Consider the following 21,105-nt stretch of genomic DNA (forward strand, 5'->3'; position numbering starts at 1 on the left):
GCCTTGCTTTGCTTCTAGAGATTGCCCATTCCACTATACACTGTGGTACTCTGTTGGAGAGACTCAGGGTCATTCATGCTGCATGACTTGAGAGAAAAATTGCCAACCAATGTTTAAGTTTTCCTTTGACTGTAAATGAACATATCAGCAAAGTAGAAGTGGGGATATATCAGAAATGTAGCTAGGAGGGAATCAGGAAGAGAATAGTCTCTAAAAATGGTTCCTTTCAACAATTAAAAGAAAGAAATAGGTTAACATCATAGCAGTCAAAATTATGATAAGATAGCAGAGGCTGCATAGGCAGCAACCTTGGGGCATTAAAAAAAGGTAGCAAAAGCACAGAGCCTTTTTATCACCTTTGACCATGGAGGCCCCCCTCTGGCTGCTGCTGCTCAGTCATTCCAGGGTTAGATGTGTACATCATAGCTGCACCTCTAGGGTAAGGGGCTGAAAAAGTAGGATTTTAATTCTTCTAGCATGGCGAATCAGAGCAATGCGGTGAGTGTAACTGATCACAGGGAAGATCACTGTGGCTGGGAGATAGGAGACCTCTTGAGCTTCAGTTCTCTTTCATCTGTAACATTCTATGACTGTATAGTGAAATGTTCCCTGGTGATTATAAATGTGGACTAGAAACCAGTCCTCGGGTTGAATTTAAGACCCAGACATGGTTTTGAATATGCTCAATGTATGACATCAGATCTATATCTCATTCTCCCCCCGCCCCCCACCACCACACACACACTTTCTTAGCCAGGAATTAGAATTGGAACAGCTCATCTCATAAATACATTATTTACATAAACCAGATATACGGCATTAAAATCCTGTCGTCTTTCTCAAGGAAGAGTCTTGGGATGCAACATTGATTTGGGAATACAGAAAGGTATGGAAAGAAGGACAGAGAGTTAACTGAGAAATGAATGAACAAAACAACAGTAGCTTGGTTGAGTAGTGAAGATGTGTCATGTGATTTGCATACATCATATCTAGTCTTTGTAATAGCCCTGAAAGGAAGACAATTGTACCTCCATTTGACAGACATAGAAGCTGAGGTTCAAGCAAATTAAAAAACATGCTTAAGGCCCCTCCATATAGAGGAGAGCTCTTTTTCCATTAGAAGCAAACAAGAATTGATAGAGTCTCTTGCTAGAGAGTGGGGCAGGTGACATCTATCTTCCTTGTGTTTTCTGGCAGGCCTTAGTAGAGATAAGGAAAAGATTTTGAAACGAAAATTTTTGAAGGGGTTGGGAAATATGAGAGGGAGGACAGGCTTTTGACATTTGGGGATCTTTAGCCTTTTGGAATTTTGATCACAGACAGATTGGAAGCTTTGGGATTTGGGGAAGTGTGAGCTCCTTGAATGTCTTTTGGCTTAGGTGGGTCCTGGGTGGCTGAGTCCTTTGGGCCTGGGGAGGCTTCTGGTAAGGCATGCTTGGTCTGTAGAGCAGAACAGGTCCAAAGCAAGGCAGGCTAGAGCATCTGCTTGAGGTACTTTCTGCACAAGGCAAAGAGGGAGAGGGTACTGCTTAGTTCACCATGTAGGAAATATGGGACTCAGGACAGATGCTTTGTCTAGAAATAGAGCATTTGCTTTATATGCATTTATAGAGCATTTGCTTTTGCTGTGCCTATAAAAACTGAGACATGACATGGCCTATATGGAATGAGGAATCCCAGCAATGGCTACATTTATTTTGAAGTGTATATTAAAAATAGTAAAGAAGCACAGAAGGATATTCAGTTATATAGATTCAGGCTATATTGATTCATGTGTACTCTCTATGTTATAACCAATATAGCAAAGCTGTTATGTACACAGACATAAGTTGAAATAATTTAATACTCATTTGGCGTATGACCTATGATATATCATTTAAAATGTGGAATGTTTATTCAATTATAAAAATAATCTCAAGAGAATGAGAAGACAGATTACAGACTGGGAGAAAATGTTTGCAAGACATAGCTGATAAAGATCTGTTACCCAAAATATACAAAGAACTCTTAAAACTCAACAATAAGAAAATAATTTCTTTTTGGCCAGAACCACCATCTTCTAGTAATTTTCTAAAATGACTAAAAAAGGAAAGAGGAGAGGCACCCAGTATATGTTCTCTAGGCCTTTTAGAAAACGTGGGGTTGCTCCTTTGGCCTCATATGTGTGAATCTACAAGAAAGGTGATATTGTGGACATCAACAGAACAGGCACTGTTCCAAAAGGAATGCCCAACAGATGTTCCCATGGCAAAAATGGAAGAGCCTGCAATGACACCCAGCATGCGGTGGGCATTGCTGTAGACAAACAAGTTAAGGGCAAGATCTGGCCAAGGGAATTAATGTACGTACTGAGCATATTAAGCACTTTAGGAGCCAAGATAGCTTCCTGAAATGTGTGAAGGAAAATGGTCAGAAGAAGAAGGAAGTCAAAGAGAAAGGTACTTGGGTTCAACTGAAGCATGAGCCTGCTCCACCTGGAGAAGCTCACTGTGTGAGAACCAGTGGAAAGGAACCTGAGCTGCTGGACCCCACGCCCTATGAACTCATGGCATGATGAGTTTAAGAGACCAATGCACTGTTAAAAAAAAAAAAGTAACAAAGAAAAGAAAAATGGGACAACCATTCTAACAAATTGGCAATAGATGCTATCAAGCACCCACCAAAGATATACATATGGCTAATAAGCATACAAAAAGGTGCTCCACATTGTAAGTCATCAGGGGAATTCAAATCAAAACAACGAGATACCATAACATACCTGTTAGAATGACCAAAATCCAGAATGATGACAACACCCAATCCTGGTGAGGATGTGGAGCAATAGGAGTTTTGCATTATTGCTGGCATGAGTGCACAATGGTACAGCCACTTTGGAAAAGCAGTTTGGCAGTTTCTTAAAAACTAAACATACTTTTACCATGAGATCCAGCAATTATTCTCCTTGGTATTTGCCCAAATAACTAAAAAGTGGTGTTCACACAAAAACCTGAACATAAATGTCTATAGCAGCTTTATTAATAATTGCCAAAACTTTGAAGCAATCAAGATATCCTTCAGCAGTTGAATGGGGTACATTCAGACAACAGAATATTATTTAGTACTAAAAAGATAGGGGCTATCAAGCCAAAAAATAGACATGAAGGAACCAACCTTAAGTACATATTCTTAAGTGAAAGAAGTCAATATGAAAAGACTACATACATATGATTCCAACTATATGACATTCTGAAAAAGGTAAAACTATGGACACAGTAAATAGATCAGTGTTTCCCAGGGGTGAGTTGGGAAGGAGATGTGAATTGATGGAGCACAGAGGCTTTTTAGAGCAGTGAACCTATTCTGTGATATTATCATGGTGACTACATTAGTCTATTAGTTAATGGTCATTATACAGTAGTCTGAACCCACACAATGTACAACACTAAAAGCGAACCATAATTTAAACTATTGGAATGGGTGATAATAATGTGTCAATGTAGATTTATTGATTGTAAAAAATGTGCCCCTCAAATGGAGAATGTTTATAGTAGGGAGACTGTGGGTGTGTTGGGGGCAGAGGGTATATGGGAACTCTGTACTTCCTGCTCAATTTTGCTGTGACCTTAACATTGTTCTAAAAATAGTCTATTTAAGAATATTATAAGAATAAAAGAAGAAATAAAACCACCCCAAATTCTATGATCCAGTGATAACTACTGCTCACTTTAATATACATCTTTAGCAATCATTCAATGACTATTGAAGAAGCAAATACTATACATCTGGCATTGTCCTAGGCACTATGGGTACAGTAATGACTAAAACAGTCAAAAATCCTTACCCTGTGGGAGAAGGTTCAGAAAATGAACACTGAAAGTAAGTAAATGGAATCATATCTTAGATGTTATTAAATGCTATGAAATAATATAAGCAATGAGTGGAGGATAGGGAGGACAGGAGAGGAGAGAGGAATAGGAGAGGTGTTATTAAATAGAAAGTTTAGGAAGCCTTCATTTTTTACATTTGAGGAAAAACCTTAAGGAGTTGAGAAAATGAGCCATCTGTAAATTTTTGGGCAGAAGGAATAGCAAGTGACAGTATGAGGTTTAAGGAACAACAAGGAAGCAAGTGTAGCTGGAGTGAAGTGGGCAAGGGATGTAGTGATAATGATAAGTCTTTGCCAGGTGAAGCAGTGCCTTGTAGGTCATAGGGATAATTTGGCATTCACTTGGAGTGAGGCAGGAAGTCATTGGAGAGTTTTCAGATTTATATATATAAAATCATCACTCTGGTTGCTCTTCAGATAATAGTAAGTGGAGACAGTTAAAACAGGGAGAACAGACAAAGCAGAAGAGTTAAATCAGGGAGGTTACGCTATTTTGATAACCCAGATGAACCACAGTATTGGCTTAGTGAAGGTGGAGGTGGAGACAAGTGGTCAGCTTCTGGGGAGAATAAAAGAAGAGCTGACAAGATTTGCCAGTGGAATGAACGTGGGATATAAAGACTAGTGTGGAGTTAGAATGTTTCCAAGGTTCTTGGGTATCTCAAAGTATGGAGTTGGCATGAATTGAGATGAGGTAGACTCTGAAAACAGTAGGTTTTATGTGGCTTTGGACATGTTAATTTTGAGACATGTTCTATGCAAGCGAAGATTTGGATAGATGGGTTTGGAGTTCAGGAAGAGATATGAACTAGAGATATTCATTTGGTAATTGTTAGCTTAAATTTGATGTTTAAAACCATGGGTCTGGTTGAGATCACCATGAGCTGGTGTGGTGGGAATTTGGAAATACTGAGTTCAAAGAGAAAAACAGCAAAAGTGTGAGAGGTACTTCTTCATTTCTGCATATTTTAATGTGATCATTGTCTAACCATGTTTTAGCTTACTCTGTTTCACTTAGCAATGATATCATGAACATTTTCCCATTTTAGTACGTATTCTACAACATCACTTTTTGAAAAACAAATTAGGAGTACTTTTCCTAACAATGCGTTAATACAATATCATTTTTAGTAGCTGTCTCATGAATATATCATAATACATGCAACCAATCCCCTATCGTCTGACTTCTGAGTTGCTTATAACTTTCCCATATTAAAATATATTCAATATATGTATCTATATATTCATCTTAATCCATGTCTTCATTTCTTTAGGGAGAAACATCTAGAAGTGGAATTGTTGGATCTTTTGTTGAATATTGTAAAATTTCTCTTTCCAGAAAAGTTATAACAAAAAGTCATTACAAGAAAATGCTATTTCTTACACCTTCCCCAAACCATTTTCTATCAAACCTTGTAATCTTTGACGATTTGATAAATGAAAAAGATTGATGAATAGTTTATTTCATTTTGCTATCTTTTTATGATAGCAAGTATTTTGTTTCATGTTTATCAGCTATTTGTAGAAGGCTATTTCTTTTGCTTCTTCGCTATGGTTCAGTTGTAGTGTTTGAAGATGACCACAGAACACTTTCTGTCCCTCTTCTCTATAAGTGCAGCTCAGCCTGGGGTTGGCTCTTGTTGGTGTAAATACCAGGATAAGATTCACTGTCTTCACCTCTGTATCACCAATGAATGGGTTGACCTTGGGTAGGCATCTCCTTATAAGTTGGCTGCTTATCAGCCCTACTACTTAAATCCTGTGTAAAAGAGTGAGATAAATTCTCTGCTACTGTTCTTCAGAAGTTGAAGAAGACCAGATCTTTGAGTGAGACCTAGCCAAAGATTAGTCAGCAGCAATAGATTTCAATTCTTATACTTCTACTCCCCCTCTTCACCTCACTATTTATGAAATTGTCTGTTTTAATTATCCTGTGGTTAATTGCTGGAATTAACTTCAGAAAAAGCGAATACCATAAATTTTACATATTGAAGAAACAAACCATATTTGGAGCTTGTCAAATAAATTCAACTATTTTTTTTTCCCTAAATGTTTCAGGCTTTGGAAAAGTCAAAGTATTTTGTGCTCAGCCTCTCCCCATTCATTTTCTAACCCCTGTGTATTTAAAAAGAAATCGAATCTCCTGGAGTTTGATTCCTTTATTCTTAAGTCATTAAATGCAGTTGATCAACACATGCTTGATGTTCAAAAGAATTTGGGGGCTTTCTCCTTTTTATAAAACCAGGAAATCTGTTTTTGTTGTCTGTAAATAAAATGTACCTCAGAGGATAAAATTCAGTCTGAAAGCTAAGAGGATAATCATTTTAGCATTTTCCCTTTTCTGGTTATTATTATTATTTGATTTTCCATTTTTATTTTCAAAAAAGAAAGTAAAGTTGTACAGAAAACATATTGATTAACTGTATCCCAAGTCATAAAGATGAACTCAGAATTAAAAGAATGAATCTTTTGCCTTTTAAAGAGGCATTGGAGGGAATTGAAGTAAAATTATATTGTTAATAGCATTTTCAAGGGCTTGTCCCAAAACACTGGCTGACATTTTCCTTTAGCACATACTGACAATCTTTGAATGATCTAAACATTGTAACATGTGCCCAGATAGTCATGATGAGTAAGCATGTTATTGCTTTAAGTCATTGGCAAACCGAATATACACTTATAATCCTTAATATTTTTAATTTTTAAATTTAATTATTACTTGATTACTGCTGTTTTTTTAAAATACATTTGTACTTGAAAAGGCAATCTTTTAAGGGAGGCATCTTCACTTATTTACCTAAAGAAAAGAAAGAAAATTCTCAAAAGAAGAAAAAAAAAAAAAAAAAACAGAAAAGAAAAAAAGTCATATACCCAGGACATTGTTAAAAAAACAAATCCAAGACCAGGTGATGGTGGTCCTTTTGCCACATCTCCTGAACTGAATGCCTTAGCTATCAATTAACTTAGTTTCCTATTTTTATTTTTTACTTTAAAATTTCTTTTGTTCAAGTAGGAATACTTAATATGAGATCTACCCTCTTAATTTTCAAGAGTACAGTACAGTGTTTTTAACTATGGGCATAATACTGTACAAGAGACCTTTAGAATTTATTCATCTTGTACAGTTGAAACTTTCTGCCCATTGACTAGCAATTTTCCTTATCCCCCTCCTCCACAGCCCCTGACAACCACCATTTTAATATGTAATCATATTTTCTTTATCCACTTATTTGTTGGTGTACATTTAGGACTAAATACTTATACAGACATTTTTTTTCAAAGAAAACATACAAATGGTCAACAGGTATATGAACAGGTGAATGACAGGTATATGATGTTCAATATCACTAGTCATCAGAGAAATGCAAATCAAAACCACAATGAGATATTATCTCATACCTGCTAGGATGGCCGTTGTCAAAAGAACAAAAGACAATATGTATTGTCAATGATGTGGAGAAATTGTAACTCTTGTGTACTGTTGGTAGGAATGTAAAAGGATGCAGCCCCTATGGAAAATATTATGAAGGTTCCTCCAAAAATAAAAATTGAACTATTATATGATCCAACATTGCCACTTCTGGGCATTTATCTGAAAGAATAGAAATCAGGATTTAGAAGAAATGTTAACACCCTAAGGTTCATAGCAGCATTATATTTATTTTCTTTCATTAGCAAACAATTCTACTGAAATGGGAGTGTTAAAATAAAATTTAAAAATTGGGTTTAATTTACTTTGTTTCATGATGGCAGACTAAATACAATTTGTGGCCTGCCTCTTTAGTGCAAATATTTAGGAAAAAATAGAAAATATTTTTGTTTGTGTTAGTCATTAAATATGTGGCACAACCTCAAGATAATTTTTCGTTTGTCACAAAATAAGAAAATATGCCATTCACATATTATTGCTGTTAATGTTCAAGTATATTTCATTCTGGTCATTTTTTTTTCACATTTTCACAAAATTCTTATCCTTCTGAATATACAATTTCTACCTGCTCTTTCCCCCAGAATGCTTTAGGAAAAAGGCCATTTAAAGTGCTACTAGGTACCTTTCCCCTTAATCAATATGTTTTATCTATTGACTTTTACATACATACAGATTTTGGAAACATTTTATTATAATGCCTTTCTTTAATTATGCATCCAACTACAGAGCTTGTGCTTGGCTCTTTAACAATCTGGCAATTCCTTCAATGTCTTCCTTTTCACATTAAGTTTGGTAAAGATGTAGGCACACATATTCCCTTTAAGTGTAGAGTGTTACTTTCATGCTTAATATTTATGACTTTTATAATTATTCTTATAAAAAATCCACTATTACTAGAAACGTTAGCTCTGGGTTAATAATTCTGCATTTTAACGAGCTGTAAGTAATTATACTTGGAAGCCCAAGACTTCTTTGCAAAAATTATAAATCGAGGTTCTACTTTTTATAACTATGTAATTTTAATTTCATGTTGAAAAGCAATAGAAATTTGCACATTATAGTCCAACTATAATTTTAGAGAGAAGAATAAGTAACAGACTAGGCAATTTTAATTCAGGTCACTTCTACACAAGGTTAGTCAAAATGAACTGAGAAAAACATTCTTCAGAAGCTAGAGAATTAAGCTATTATGCACCTTGAAAAAAAAAATAGCATTCAAATAGGAAGACCTGTGAAACAAGTTGTTTTTCTGCTTTATGAAAATGGTTTTGTCAAAGCCAAATCTCAGTAATGTCAAATGGAAAATAAATATTTCAGTTGCTAGCTTTTCTCTAACCAGGCAAAGTAGCCACATTGTCACTACTTGAACCACAGGAATTTTAAGAACTAAAGCAGACACTTTCTGCCACATTTCCCACATTGCACTAAATTCCTGCTGCCCTTTGAGATCCCTTATGGCAGGTATCTCTACCTCATCCCTCCAAAACCCCACAATAGTTTCCTGAATCTCGAGTTTTAGTACCAGGTGGTTTATAGGTATGCAAAATTATAATCACGATCCCGGACAAATTTAATTTCTCAACATGGCCTGTTTGAGGGCAACGTTTCCCTTCCCTATGTGTCGAAGCCCCTGGCCTTGGAATAAGGGATTTGCTGAAATGAGGGAGTCTTGGGACAACTCAATACATCTGGAGGGTTCTGCACCATGGTGTTGTCTCCTTCTATTACATATGAGATTATAAATATGTTGAGGCAGAAACTCTGGTTTAGTGATCTTCCATCTCCCTCTTAGCTCTTATCACAATGACTTGTTCATAATATAGTGAATAAGTGCAAGCTTGTGAATGCACATTTCATGAGTTAGACTTATGCCTCTAAAACCTGATTGTGTGACCTTAGGTACATTTTTTAACTTCTCCAAACCTCAGTTTTCATCTCTGTAAAATAGGGATAATAATAGTACCTTCCCCATTTAGTTATAATTAGATAAGTAATATAATCCATGTAGTGTTTACAAGAGTGGCTCTAAATGTTCAATGGAAAGTTATTAAGTAACAATAGTATTGCCTCTGCTTAGAAATTCTTGTTGATGCATTGACAAATTTATCTTTCTTCACAGGGTTTATGTATTTTAAGGTTGAATATGCATCAGAAATAACCAGTAGTTATCTTTTGGTTAGATACTAGTGTTGGCATGCTTTCTGTATATAAATATGGGAATGACTAGTTGTCACATAAGAAATATTTGGGGGAGTCCATTTAAAAGATATGTTTTCATTGATTTTAAAGAGAGGAAGAGAAAGGGTGAGAGAGGTAGAAACATCATTGATGAGAGAATTATTGATCAACTGCCTCCTGCACACTCCCTACTGAGGATCCAGCTGGCAACCTGGGCATGTGCCCTGACAGGGAATCTAACTATGACCTCCTGGTTCATAGGTCAATGTTCAACCACTTAGCTATGCTGGCCAGGAAGGGGAGTCCATTTTTAACCAGCCAGACAACTAATAGCATTCTTACTAATGCCTACAATGTAAGGTTAGATGAAGATACATTTCATAGTAAACAGACTTTGTGTTTCTTGTATGAAGCAGCTTAACTCTCTGGTTTGCCAAATAAACATCACTTTTTGAGGTCAAATTTGAAGAGACAAACATATTTTGTTATTCTCTACAGAAAACATATGCTTCATTTCCTTGAGCAGTCTCACTATCATTTCACAGATTATAAGTAAACTCTTTTTGGAGAGTTATATATATATAATTTTCATTATGTAAAAATTTTATGCCCAACTGGCGTGGCTCAGTGGTTGAGCATTGACCTATGAACCAGAAGGTCATGGTTTGATTCCTGGTCAGGGCACATGCCCGGGTTGTGGGCTCAATCCCCAGTGGCGGTGGGGGGGAGGGGGGGAGGGCAGGAGGCAACTGATCAATGGTTCTCTCTCATTCTCTCTCTCTCTCTCTCTCTCTCTCTCTCTCTCTCTCTCTCTCTCTCTCTCTCTCTCTCCCTCTCAGAAATGAATAAAAATACATTTTAAAAAATAAAAATAAATAAATTTACCATATCAAACTCTTTTTGGAGAGTTTTTGTTGGGAGAAGGGATTTATTTCACAGAGAAATTAAGTAGAGCAAAAAATTCTACTTCAGCAGTTCTGGATTTATAAATTGACCTTTTGATTAAAATAACCTCTTTTTCCTAGGTGTTATATTTATGAGACCTTGAGCAAGATGACTGTAGCTTTGTGGCTCCTTAAACTTTAAAAAAATAAACAAAAGAAAAAAATTAATTTAAAAATTTCAATGTATCCTCTAATCTTTCTGATGAGTTTGCAGTATGAATCAGACTGGATATGCCTGTCACACATACATTTGTGATGGTAACCTCTTGAGCTAACACTCTTAAGAAGAATATATTTTTTAAGTCCTACTAATGCAGGGCCTCCTATTTCTAATTGTTCCTATGTTAATGAAGTCTATTTAAAAATAACTATTCTCAGAGGATGCAAGGAAAATCACAAACATGAAGGTTTATGTAAATGTTAATTAGGTATATGAAAAAAAAAACACACGTCAGCATTTTATACAGGGAAATGTACTTAAGGAACAAATACACAATTTCTTAAAAGCTTACTCATGTTGACCACTAAGCAATGTCAAGGGAAAGTCAAAACTCAAACCACTAGAAAGTTGGGTCTGTGCCAGTAGAAAATTGGTGCAGTCCAAAGTGACAAGCAAGCAGCTCAGAGCAAAATCTGTGCTTCAAGTGCAATTCTACCCCAATAAAAATAATAAGTACTTGTTTTTATTTTAATGTAACCTGAATTTATCTAGATCTCTCTAGCCTGTGGATATAAATGAGGTCACCTTATTAGTCACTATTTAAATTACTCTGGCTCATTGCCCCTACCTGTATAACTGAGTCTCTGGAAAGTCTTTCTCAGTTATTTCTGAGCCCCTCCATGTGCTCACCTCCAAGCTTGCACTTGTTGTATCCTGCATCCCACTGCTCATCTGCTAGGGATGACGCTTTAAGAACCATTGTGTCTTTTTAAAAAAATATATATTTTATTGATTTTTTTAGAGAGGGATAGAGAGTTAGAAACACCGATGTGAGAGAAACATTGATCAGCTGCCTCCTGCACACCTCCTATTGGGGATGTGCCCGCAACCAAGGTACATGCCCTTGACCGGAATAGAACCTGGGACCTTTCAGTCCGCAGGCCGACACTCTATCCACTGAGCCAAACCAGTTACATGAACCATAGTGTCTTTTGCTGTTTGTCTATTACTCTCCTCCTGAGAACTGTGGGAGCCTTCACTGTTCTATCAGGCTTAATCATCAAGGCAGAGAGCCAGCACTGTGCCAAAAGTCCTTGCTACTCAGTGACAAAGTGTAGGGAGAATTATGGCACTTTCCCAAACTGTATCTTTCTCTGGAAGTGGGGGTTCACAGTGGCCTCGCTATGGCACATCTCTTCCATGGGACTTTATTGCTCTATATGGCATGCAGATAGGAGTCTGATGAGACCAGGGCCAGGCCAGAATGCAAACACAAAATAATAGATTTCTTCAAAGATCATTGGCTTCTTCTAAATCGAGTTCTTATGCACATTGGCTCTCATATGCATTGAACAAATCCACTATATCATTTTGTGTAGCCATCATCATAACATAACATACTGAACACTTACGGAGTGTCAGGGACTGCTGTATACTTCACTTAGTTCTTACGACCTCATGAGAGGATAAATTATTGTTACAACCATCTTTTCAGATGGGCACACTGAGGCCTAGAAAATTTAAGTACTGTACCAGAGTCAAGAGACTTGTAAGTTATAGAACTGCATTTTAGGGAAATATGAATTTTAAATTTGACTCAACATCGGGAGTCAAATAGTAGCTATTCTTATTATTCCCTTTATTTTATGTACCAAGTGCTTTATAGATGTTATCTTACTTAATCATTATGAACTCACCAAGAGATATTAATATTATGGCATTGTAGAGATAAAGAAACAGGGTAACACAGAATAAGTAATTTTCTCAACATACCCTAGCTAGGAAATGTGAGAACCATAATTTAATTGTATGTATACCTGATTTTAAAGATCTTTGTTATGTATGAGGTCCACACAGAAATTACTTTTGCTGTCTTTATGTATGCTTGGGGACTAGGATTTAATTTCTTCAAATTTTTGAACTTCTGAATTTAACTTTTAATACAATAATTAACTGCTGGTTTCTTGAAAAAATTATTCAAGTGTTCCAAACTTCAGTTTCTTCATTTGTGAAATGGGGATGATAATAAAACCTACCTCATAGGGTTGTTGTGAGGATCCAGTGAGATAATTCTTTAATTCTTGTAGAGATCACAGGTCCTGGTACATAGAAAGTACTCAGGCTGTCTTAGCTGTAATCAGTATTTTTATTAATCCTCACTGAAGGATATTTTTCCTATCAATTTTTTAAAAAAGAGTGAAAGGGCGGGAAGAGGGGGGGAGAGAGGGAGGGAGGAAGAGAAGAGAGAGAGAGAGAGAGAGAGAGAGAGAGAGAGAGAGAGAGAGAGAGACATAGATGTGAGAGAGGCACATGTACTGGTTGCCTTCCATAGGAGCTCCTACTGGGAGTGAGGAGTGAACCCAAAACCAAGGTACGTGCCCTTGATGGGGAATCAAACCAGAGACCCTCATTCTGTGGGCTGATGCTCTATCCACTGAGCCAAACAGGGCAATGCAGCTATAATCAGTATCAACAAAATTAGATACTAAGTAGAATGGCACAAAAGCAGTCACATTCTAAATATCATTTAGGAAAATCAAAGCTATCTTGTACATCTTTAAAGAAATTTCAGATCTTTAATACCAAACAAATAGTTGTCTTTAAGGTTAGCTTCCATACAAGGAAAGCAACATTATGCAGCTGAAGAAAGGGAATTCTCTTCACAAGGTACGTTTGGGAGGTAGGTCTGTGACCCTGCCTCCAGCAGGGAGGCTGCTCAAATAATTATTCTAAATGGATTTTGATCCTTGTGGATGAGGAGGTCATAAGCTGAGAGGAAGACTTTGTAGCTAAATTTTTTGCTAAATGAGGAGAGGCAAGATGTCTCCTGTGAACTCAGAATGGGAATTTCAGCAACTCTAGATGTTTTGATATCTGAGTAGCTTAGAGAAATACTTTACATCACTATGAAAACCAACCAGACATGTATAACAAAAAACAAAGGTACAATTTCTCTTTTCCCTTTCCCTTTTCAATATCTTTAATCATCAATGTAAATAAGACTGGTAGAAACTTTAGTGTTCATGAATATAAAAACACTAGTGGCCCAGTGCATGAAATTCGTACACATTAAAAGGGAATTAATTAGAGGAAATACTTTAATATTGCTATTTGCCCTTTCTCTTTAATAGAAGTGTTAGAGATGAAAGAAAATTATTAAAATATATGAAAATCTCCCTCCTGTCAGAGTCTGGGGCACACTGAGGGACCTAGAGTCAAGTCCCCGCCCACCACCCACTCACGCTTCAAAAACACAGGAGACTCAGACCCGTCCGACCCCACCCCTGTCAAGCCCCTCCAGGCGGGGGGCACAGCCTCAGGTCCCTTGGCCTGGCACCAGGGTGGGGGGCATGGTCTCAGGTCCCCGTCAAGCCCTGCCAGGCGGGGGCCATAGCCTGAGTTCCTCCATTAAACCCCGTGGGGCGGGGGGGCACGGCCTGAGGTCCCTTGCCCCGGCCAGGCACCATGCAGCCTTAGGTCCCTGTTGTTAGGTTGTGACATTATGGTGTCCTGGCTAATTTGCATATTCCTCTATTAGATAGATAGGAGGAGAAGATTCTACAATAGAAGAGTGTGTATAATTATGTAGTTACCAGTAAGTGTGGAAAAAATTCTGTGGCTAAAATGTTATAATAAATACAATCTAAAAAAATCTTGAAAAGGCAATATTCTTTCTTTTTCTTATTTTCTTTCTATCTTTTTACCCCCCACATTATATTTCCCCTATAAGCTGACTTCACACAAGCTATTTAACTTTGTCTCCAATATATGCCATACAAAATTCTGCCTCTCTTGTCTGGCTCTCATCCACTTCCCACTTAATTCTGTTTCCTTGTCACAGGATGTGATACTGCTCCTTCCCATCTGTTAATCAATACAAAGACCACCAATTTTTCAAAGCCCAGCTCAATTCTTATTGCTTTAAGAAACTTGTTTTGATTATTTTAAGTATTGTGGTAAATAGGAAAAATGTAGACTGTGATGTGAAACTTGTCTTGGTTTAAATCCTGGCTTTCTTATTTACCAGCTAACCTCACTTAACTGTTCTCAGTCCCAGTTTCCTCATCTTTGGAATAATAGTGCTTCATAGAATTTTGTTCTTATTAAACATAATAATAGTAACTATTTTTATTGAAGATTTCTTATTGTTCTAATTTCTCATTTCATCTTCAGTTATAACTATATAGTTTAGATCTAGTTTTTCGATTCTGATCATGATGAACTAATATGTGCTACCCTCCAAAGATTATAAAACTAGAAAAACCATTTGAATCAAATGTTTCCAGTATTTGGACAGCATATAATACAGGACTGTAATCACTGACAGAAGGGATACATGTGGGGCTAAGTCCGTATTAATCAGGTCTTTTTTCATGGGGCACTGTCAAAATTATAGTCCCAGGTTGTTGAGGCCAAAGAGAGAAGAGTAGTCTTCTAAGATGTAGGAAAAAGAGACCATAGTTTGAGGCTGCTGAGGCTGTGGAAATTTGAGGAGCAAGGTAGTGAAAAAAGGGATCATGTCCGAGAAAAAGTTCTAGATATCTGATTGGGGTTTTCTTGAGTCTTTGGCTGACTACTGTGTACATATAAGGCATGACTTTATGATGTCTGGCAGAGAATGGCTACTGGGGTTTGTAATTGGACAATGTGATTCTCAAGATTTCACTCTGCAGGGAGATCTTAGAGTACAACTGGTCAGATTAAAACTTGGGAATTCACCTGAAAATGCGGAAAGGCCTTGATTTATGAATAGTAAGGACTACCCCAGAGCCAACCTAATAAAATCTAAATATAAGTCTCAACAGGATCAACATAATCCACAAGTAATTTAATTGGCTGACAATACAAAACTGATAACTTTAAAGAAGACAACAAAAATCTAGAATCTCAACAAAATTGCTAGATATGTGCAGAAACAGGAAAATGTGATCCATAACCAGGAGAAAAGCCATCAATAGAAGTAGATGTAGAGATATGACAGATTTTGGCATTAGCTGTCAAAGATTTGAATACCATTTTAAATTTGATAATTAAAAAAAAGCAAGTTAGATATAAGTGAATAGATGAGACAACCAAGCAAAGAAATGAAAGTCATAAAAAAAGAACCTAATGAGAATTCTAGAATAGAAACATGCAAAATCTGAAATAATAATATTTGAATGGGCTTGACACTACAAAAAAAATCAATGAACTGGATGTGTAAAGGAGCTTATCTAAAATGAAGCAAAGAGAGAATAAAGGACTGGACATTAATAAATAGGTCCTCAGTGGCCCATGAGATAATATTAAATGATCTGAACCTATATCTAATTAGAGTTATAGAAAAAGAAAAAACAGATTTTGGAGCAAAAAAACATTTGAACAGATAATGGCAAACATCTATCAAATTTGATTAAAACATTAATTCCAAGATCTAGGAAGCTCAAAGAAATTGAAGGAGGATTAACACACACACACACACACACACACACAAACTACACCTAGGCAATTCATAGTCAAATTGATAAAACACTAAACATAAAAAGAAAATCTTAAGAGTATACAGAGAAAAAAACAAGATTACCTTCTATCAATCAAAGGTAAAAATGAATATGGGTTTCTCCTAAAAGATGAAGCAAACAGAAGACAATGGGGTAACCTCTCTAACATGCTTAAAGGGAAGAACTGCATCAATCTAGAATTCTATGTGCAATACAATTATCTAGAATAGGCAAATTTAATATAGAGTGATGAAAATCAGAACAGTGGTTGCCTCTGGAGAGTGTGAGGGTAGGGATTGATTGGGGTGGGGCAGGAGGGAACTTTCTGGAGTGATTGAAGGATTTCTAACTTTTTAGGGATGTGACATTTCCATAGATGTATGCATTTTTCAGATTTATAAAACTGTACAAGCTGCATAAATTGTATCTCAGTAAAGTCCACTTTTAAATTTAAATAACTGTCACATAGTATTTTAGTATGCTTTAAAATAAATATTGCTAAAATAAATATTGCTTTGCTTTTAAATTTATACATTTACAAAGTACATCGGTCAGCACCTACATGTTTTGCAGAAATTCCAGGCACATATAAATTGTGTGTCTATGTTTTAACAAAGTGAGGTTCATAGTATTGTAGCTGCAAAATGCATAATTATTGATTAATAAGGAATTTTAAAAAATAATCTTACTCTATTTTATGTCATGTAGAATTTTATTAGATATGTGGGTTAGTAAGAGAGAAGGTGTTGAGGTAGCAATTTTAAACAAGTTAACAATTAAGGCCTTTATAAATTTATTAGGTGGCAAGCATAATATTTTTGGAATAGAACACGTCTTACTCATGTTGAGGTCTTTCTATGTCTAATATTGCTGGAACATATTAGAGGCTTAGATTATAGCTAGCTATTATGGCAAACTCTGATTAGCAAGACCAAATATTATGCTTTATTTTTGCAAACTTCCTTTTATGTGTCCCAAAGTTACGTCTTAAGTTATATAAATTGACCCTCAAAAAGCAGACCCAGGTTTGAAGCAGGGAAATTTAAATTGCACATCACTAAGAAACACTGTCTTATAATTTGGTTTCTTAACTCAAGGAGTGTGATTTAGCTTATTCTATTTCTTAGAATTCTTGAAGGAGTTAGGACCTGTTTCCATGAAATTGGCCTGAACTTTTCCCCAGTCTTAGGATTGAGTACAGTATGTGAAAGGAAGAAGGAAGAGACTTAATGCACTGATACATGTTGAGTATGAAAATGTTATTTCCAGTTCTCTCACCCCTTATTCAATACATGTTTACTAGAAAATGAGCTATAAATAAGACAATGTAGTCACTGCTAGGGTCATAAAAGTGAACAAAGGAAGGTTCGGTCCTCTAAGAGATCATGGATCAGTGAAAAAAACAACAACAGATATGAATAACTGAATAGATGATTCATCACTGTCAATTCTATGATTTGTATAAATCAATTTCTATATTAATAATTATTACCATGTGTAGGTGGTCTATCTGGCACTTCACAGATATGACACCATTTATACCCTCAAAGTCAGTATTCTCATTTCAGAGCAGTGGAAACCCACATATAATAATGCAATGGATGTGTATTTCATATATATATATATAGTTTAAAAACAACACATGCATAGGTAAAAGTTAAAATCATGTTAGAATATATACATCTTACCTCATATTCTCAGTTCCCACCTTAAGAGCAATGTAAGTGCATTTTTCTGTGAATGCATTCTTTATTTTTATATAAATTAAAGCAGACCTGACCATTTTCACCTAACAACATACCCAAGGTAATTTCCATGACAGTAGGTACATATGTTTTTGCCTCTTTTTTTTTAATGTCTACACAGTTTTCAATATATATGTTGGAGTTTTGAAAGGAATCAATAAATAGTACTTCCCTTCCCTTGCCCCCTGCCTCAGATTCTGAACAATTTGAGAATGAAACAAATGATGGCATATGGAGGCCACAAATTATATTACTGCAGATAGAGGCCAGATCAGAGGCTGGGGTTTTATGTAACTAGTCAGGCAGGCTTGTTAATCCTGAACCTGCATGTGTAGAACCCATCTGTGCAGCATAACAGCTCACAAAATGAAAAGGGTGAAGCTGAGCCAAGACCTACACTCAGAAATGCTGTGCTGCCTTCCCAGGGGTGGAGTGACTTAAGGCAGAAGGGAGGCTATTGGGATGCTAAAATATCCATTTCCATGGAAGCCTGGAGTGGGGAGAAGACACCTCTCTCTGACAGCATGGATGGAGCACCCCTAATTTAGCTGCTCCCCTACTGATGGATGTTTAGGTTACTTCTATTCCTGCTATTGATCATAAGGCTTATGATTCTCCTTTTATACAAAAGAAAACAGGTTCCAGGAGGTTTAAGGTGAGGGCTAGTGAGCGGCAGAGCCAGACTCTGACTCACGTCTGACTTCAAGTCCAGGTCTTTCCATTTCCGCAGCCCCTACTCCTCCCCCAATTACTAATGTCTATATGAAAAGTCAGTAGCATTCTACGAGTCAATTGTTAATTAAATCCTCTTATTGGTTCCTTACAATCCCAATGTAAGGTGGTTGAGGCAGGACTTATTTTCTCCATTTCATACAAAAGTAAACTGTATTTCAGAGAGGTTGTTCCTTCCGTACCTAGCATCACTAGCTAATGGCGAGGTTTAAGACTCAACTTCTATTTTTCTCACTTCAGAACCTTCTCCTCCATCTTTGAGGGCCTGGAACCAGGCAGTGAAGGATGGAGCACAGACCAAGAGGAGGGAGCAGTGTGGTCAAAGGCATGCTGGTGGGAAAAGGCAGTATTTGCTACAGGGGTGACAAAGGGTCTCCCTTCAATGTGTATATTCTGTGCATCAGCACTGCCTGGGAAATGTGAAAATACAAATTTCTGTGCCCCTCTCAGACTTACTGACTGTAAGGGAGCAAAATCAGGAATCTGCACTTGAGCAAGATACCTAGTTCACTTACCATTCATTAGCTGCGTCAACTGTGGGGGGGGGGGGGGGGGCGTTATGACCCCACTGACTCTCAGCCAGCTCACATGCAGCACAATCTGATTACAAGGATTAAATGAGATGATGTATGAAAAAGCCTGCCCTTTAGCTTCTTCATAAATGTTATTTCCTTTCCACTTATAGTATTTTTTTTTTCAAATTTTTTTAACAATCTCCCCCATCTCCACCTGTATCTTCTCTGAAAAGCAGTCTCTTGGTCTCCTTTGTCTTCCCATGGCTGTGGCTTGAAGTCCCTGCTGCAGGAAAGAGCACAGAAGTCCAACAGGACAGGGCTTCCCTTAATCAGGCTGCTACAGGGACAGGTCCTGCTGCTCTGCTTGTTCTATAAGATCCATGGAAAGGGGTGAGCAAAGCACAATTACCATGTCCCTTCTCAGAGGACTTGTGCGTGATTCATTAACAAAATGTTACATTAAAGAGGTTTGTATCGAAATGGATTTCGCTTGTATTCCCTTGATGTTGGGGAATGAACCAGAACTGCAGTAGGAGAGCTTTACAGATAGGCCCTTCTTATTTCCCTGAATACCTTCATTCTGTCTGTCTTCAGTCTACTCTGTGGCCACCAGGGCCCACCTGGGCAGCTCTCCAGGTAGGGGTCTTTCTCCCTCCTGCCTTGGCTCCAAACCTGGCACCACCTGTGTTCCCTAGCCTCAGTGTCCTCCTTTAAAAAGAGAATTGGATTAAGAATAGCTCCCAAAGGGGGTTCATACTAGTAAACAGCTGGGTATGCTAATGACATTTGTCTTTTGAAAGGAGGATTTTCAAGTCCTAAGACAAAATTAAAAAGAAAAGTAGAAATTTTGTATATATTAGAAGTTTTAGAGTGGCATCAGGGGAGAGGGTGAGGGTCAAAGGAAACCGAAGACTATTTAAGAGATTACATAACCTACTGATGGATGAGATGCTCTACAATGTAGTCATACCTTTAACAGGCAGAAAAGCGAGGTGTACATGAATAGCAAGAGACAAATATTCTTAATGGAAACAATGTGAAGAAATTTTTAAAATCACAATTGTACTAGATATATGGTCCTAGAACTTATTGATGTGAAATTATACTTCCAATTTTGCAAAGCTTAATGTACAATGGACCTGAACTTTTATCTTATACAAAATAATTCACTCACCATGAACAATAATTTAAAAGAAAGTAATAATTACTGTTTTAGCCAGGATCGGTTTGGCTCAGTGGATAGAGCATCGGTCTGCGGACTGAAAGGTCCTGGGTTCGATTCCGGTTAAGGGCATGTGCATTGGTTGCGGGCACATCCCCGGTGGGGGGTGTGCAGGAGGCAGCTGGTCGATGTTTCTCTCTCATTGATGTTTCTAGCTCTCTATCCTTCTCCCTTCCTCTCTGTAAAAAACCAATAAAATATATTTAAAAAAATAATTACTGTTTTATTATAACAAGGACAATACACATTTGTACTTGAATATTTAGAAAATATGAGCAAATGGAGGAAATAAAAAGCACAGTTCCCAGAGACAATCACTGTGTACACTTTGATGTTTATCTATCCACTCTTTTCTCTATTCATTGAGTCAAAGTTTGGTAGTCAAAAATAGAACCATAATGTACATACTTTTCTTTTGCTAAAAACATATGGCTTACACTAGTGCTTCTCAAACTTTAATGTGCATAGGAATCACTCGGGGACTTTGTTGAAATGCAGATTCTGGCCCTAGCTGGTTGCTCAGTGGTTAGAGTATCAGCCCAAGAAACTGAAGGGTCTTGGGTTTGATTCTGGTCAAGGGCACGTCCCTTGGTTGCAGGCTCGATCCTGGTAGGGACACACGCTGGAGGCAACCGATGGATGTGTCTCTCTTACATTGATGTTTTTATCTCTGTGTCTCTCCCCCTACCTTCCACTCTCTCTAAAAGTCAATGGGAAAAAGTATCCTCTGTTGAGAATAAAAAAAAAAAAAAAAAAGGAAATGCAGATTCTTTGTAGTCTGGGATGGGGCCTGAGAGTCTGCATGTCTAAGAACTTCCCAGAGAATAACCATGT

The 21,105-nt window shown here is 37.1% G+C and overlaps 1 pseudogene; it reads left to right on the top strand.

Annotated features, from left to right (window-relative positions):
- Window positions 1-2,072: 2,072 nt before the first annotated feature.
- Window positions 2,073-2,554, top strand: LOC114231774 (60S ribosomal protein L21-like; annotated as a pseudogene).
- The last annotated feature ends 18,551 nt before the right edge of the window (window positions 2,555-21,105 follow it).

This window comes from Eptesicus fuscus, chromosome 3 (assembly GCF_027574615.1).
Source record: "Eptesicus fuscus isolate TK198812 chromosome 3, DD_ASM_mEF_20220401, whole genome shotgun sequence".
Classification (NCBI taxonomy): Eukaryota; Metazoa; Chordata; class Mammalia; order Chiroptera; family Vespertilionidae; genus Eptesicus; species Eptesicus fuscus.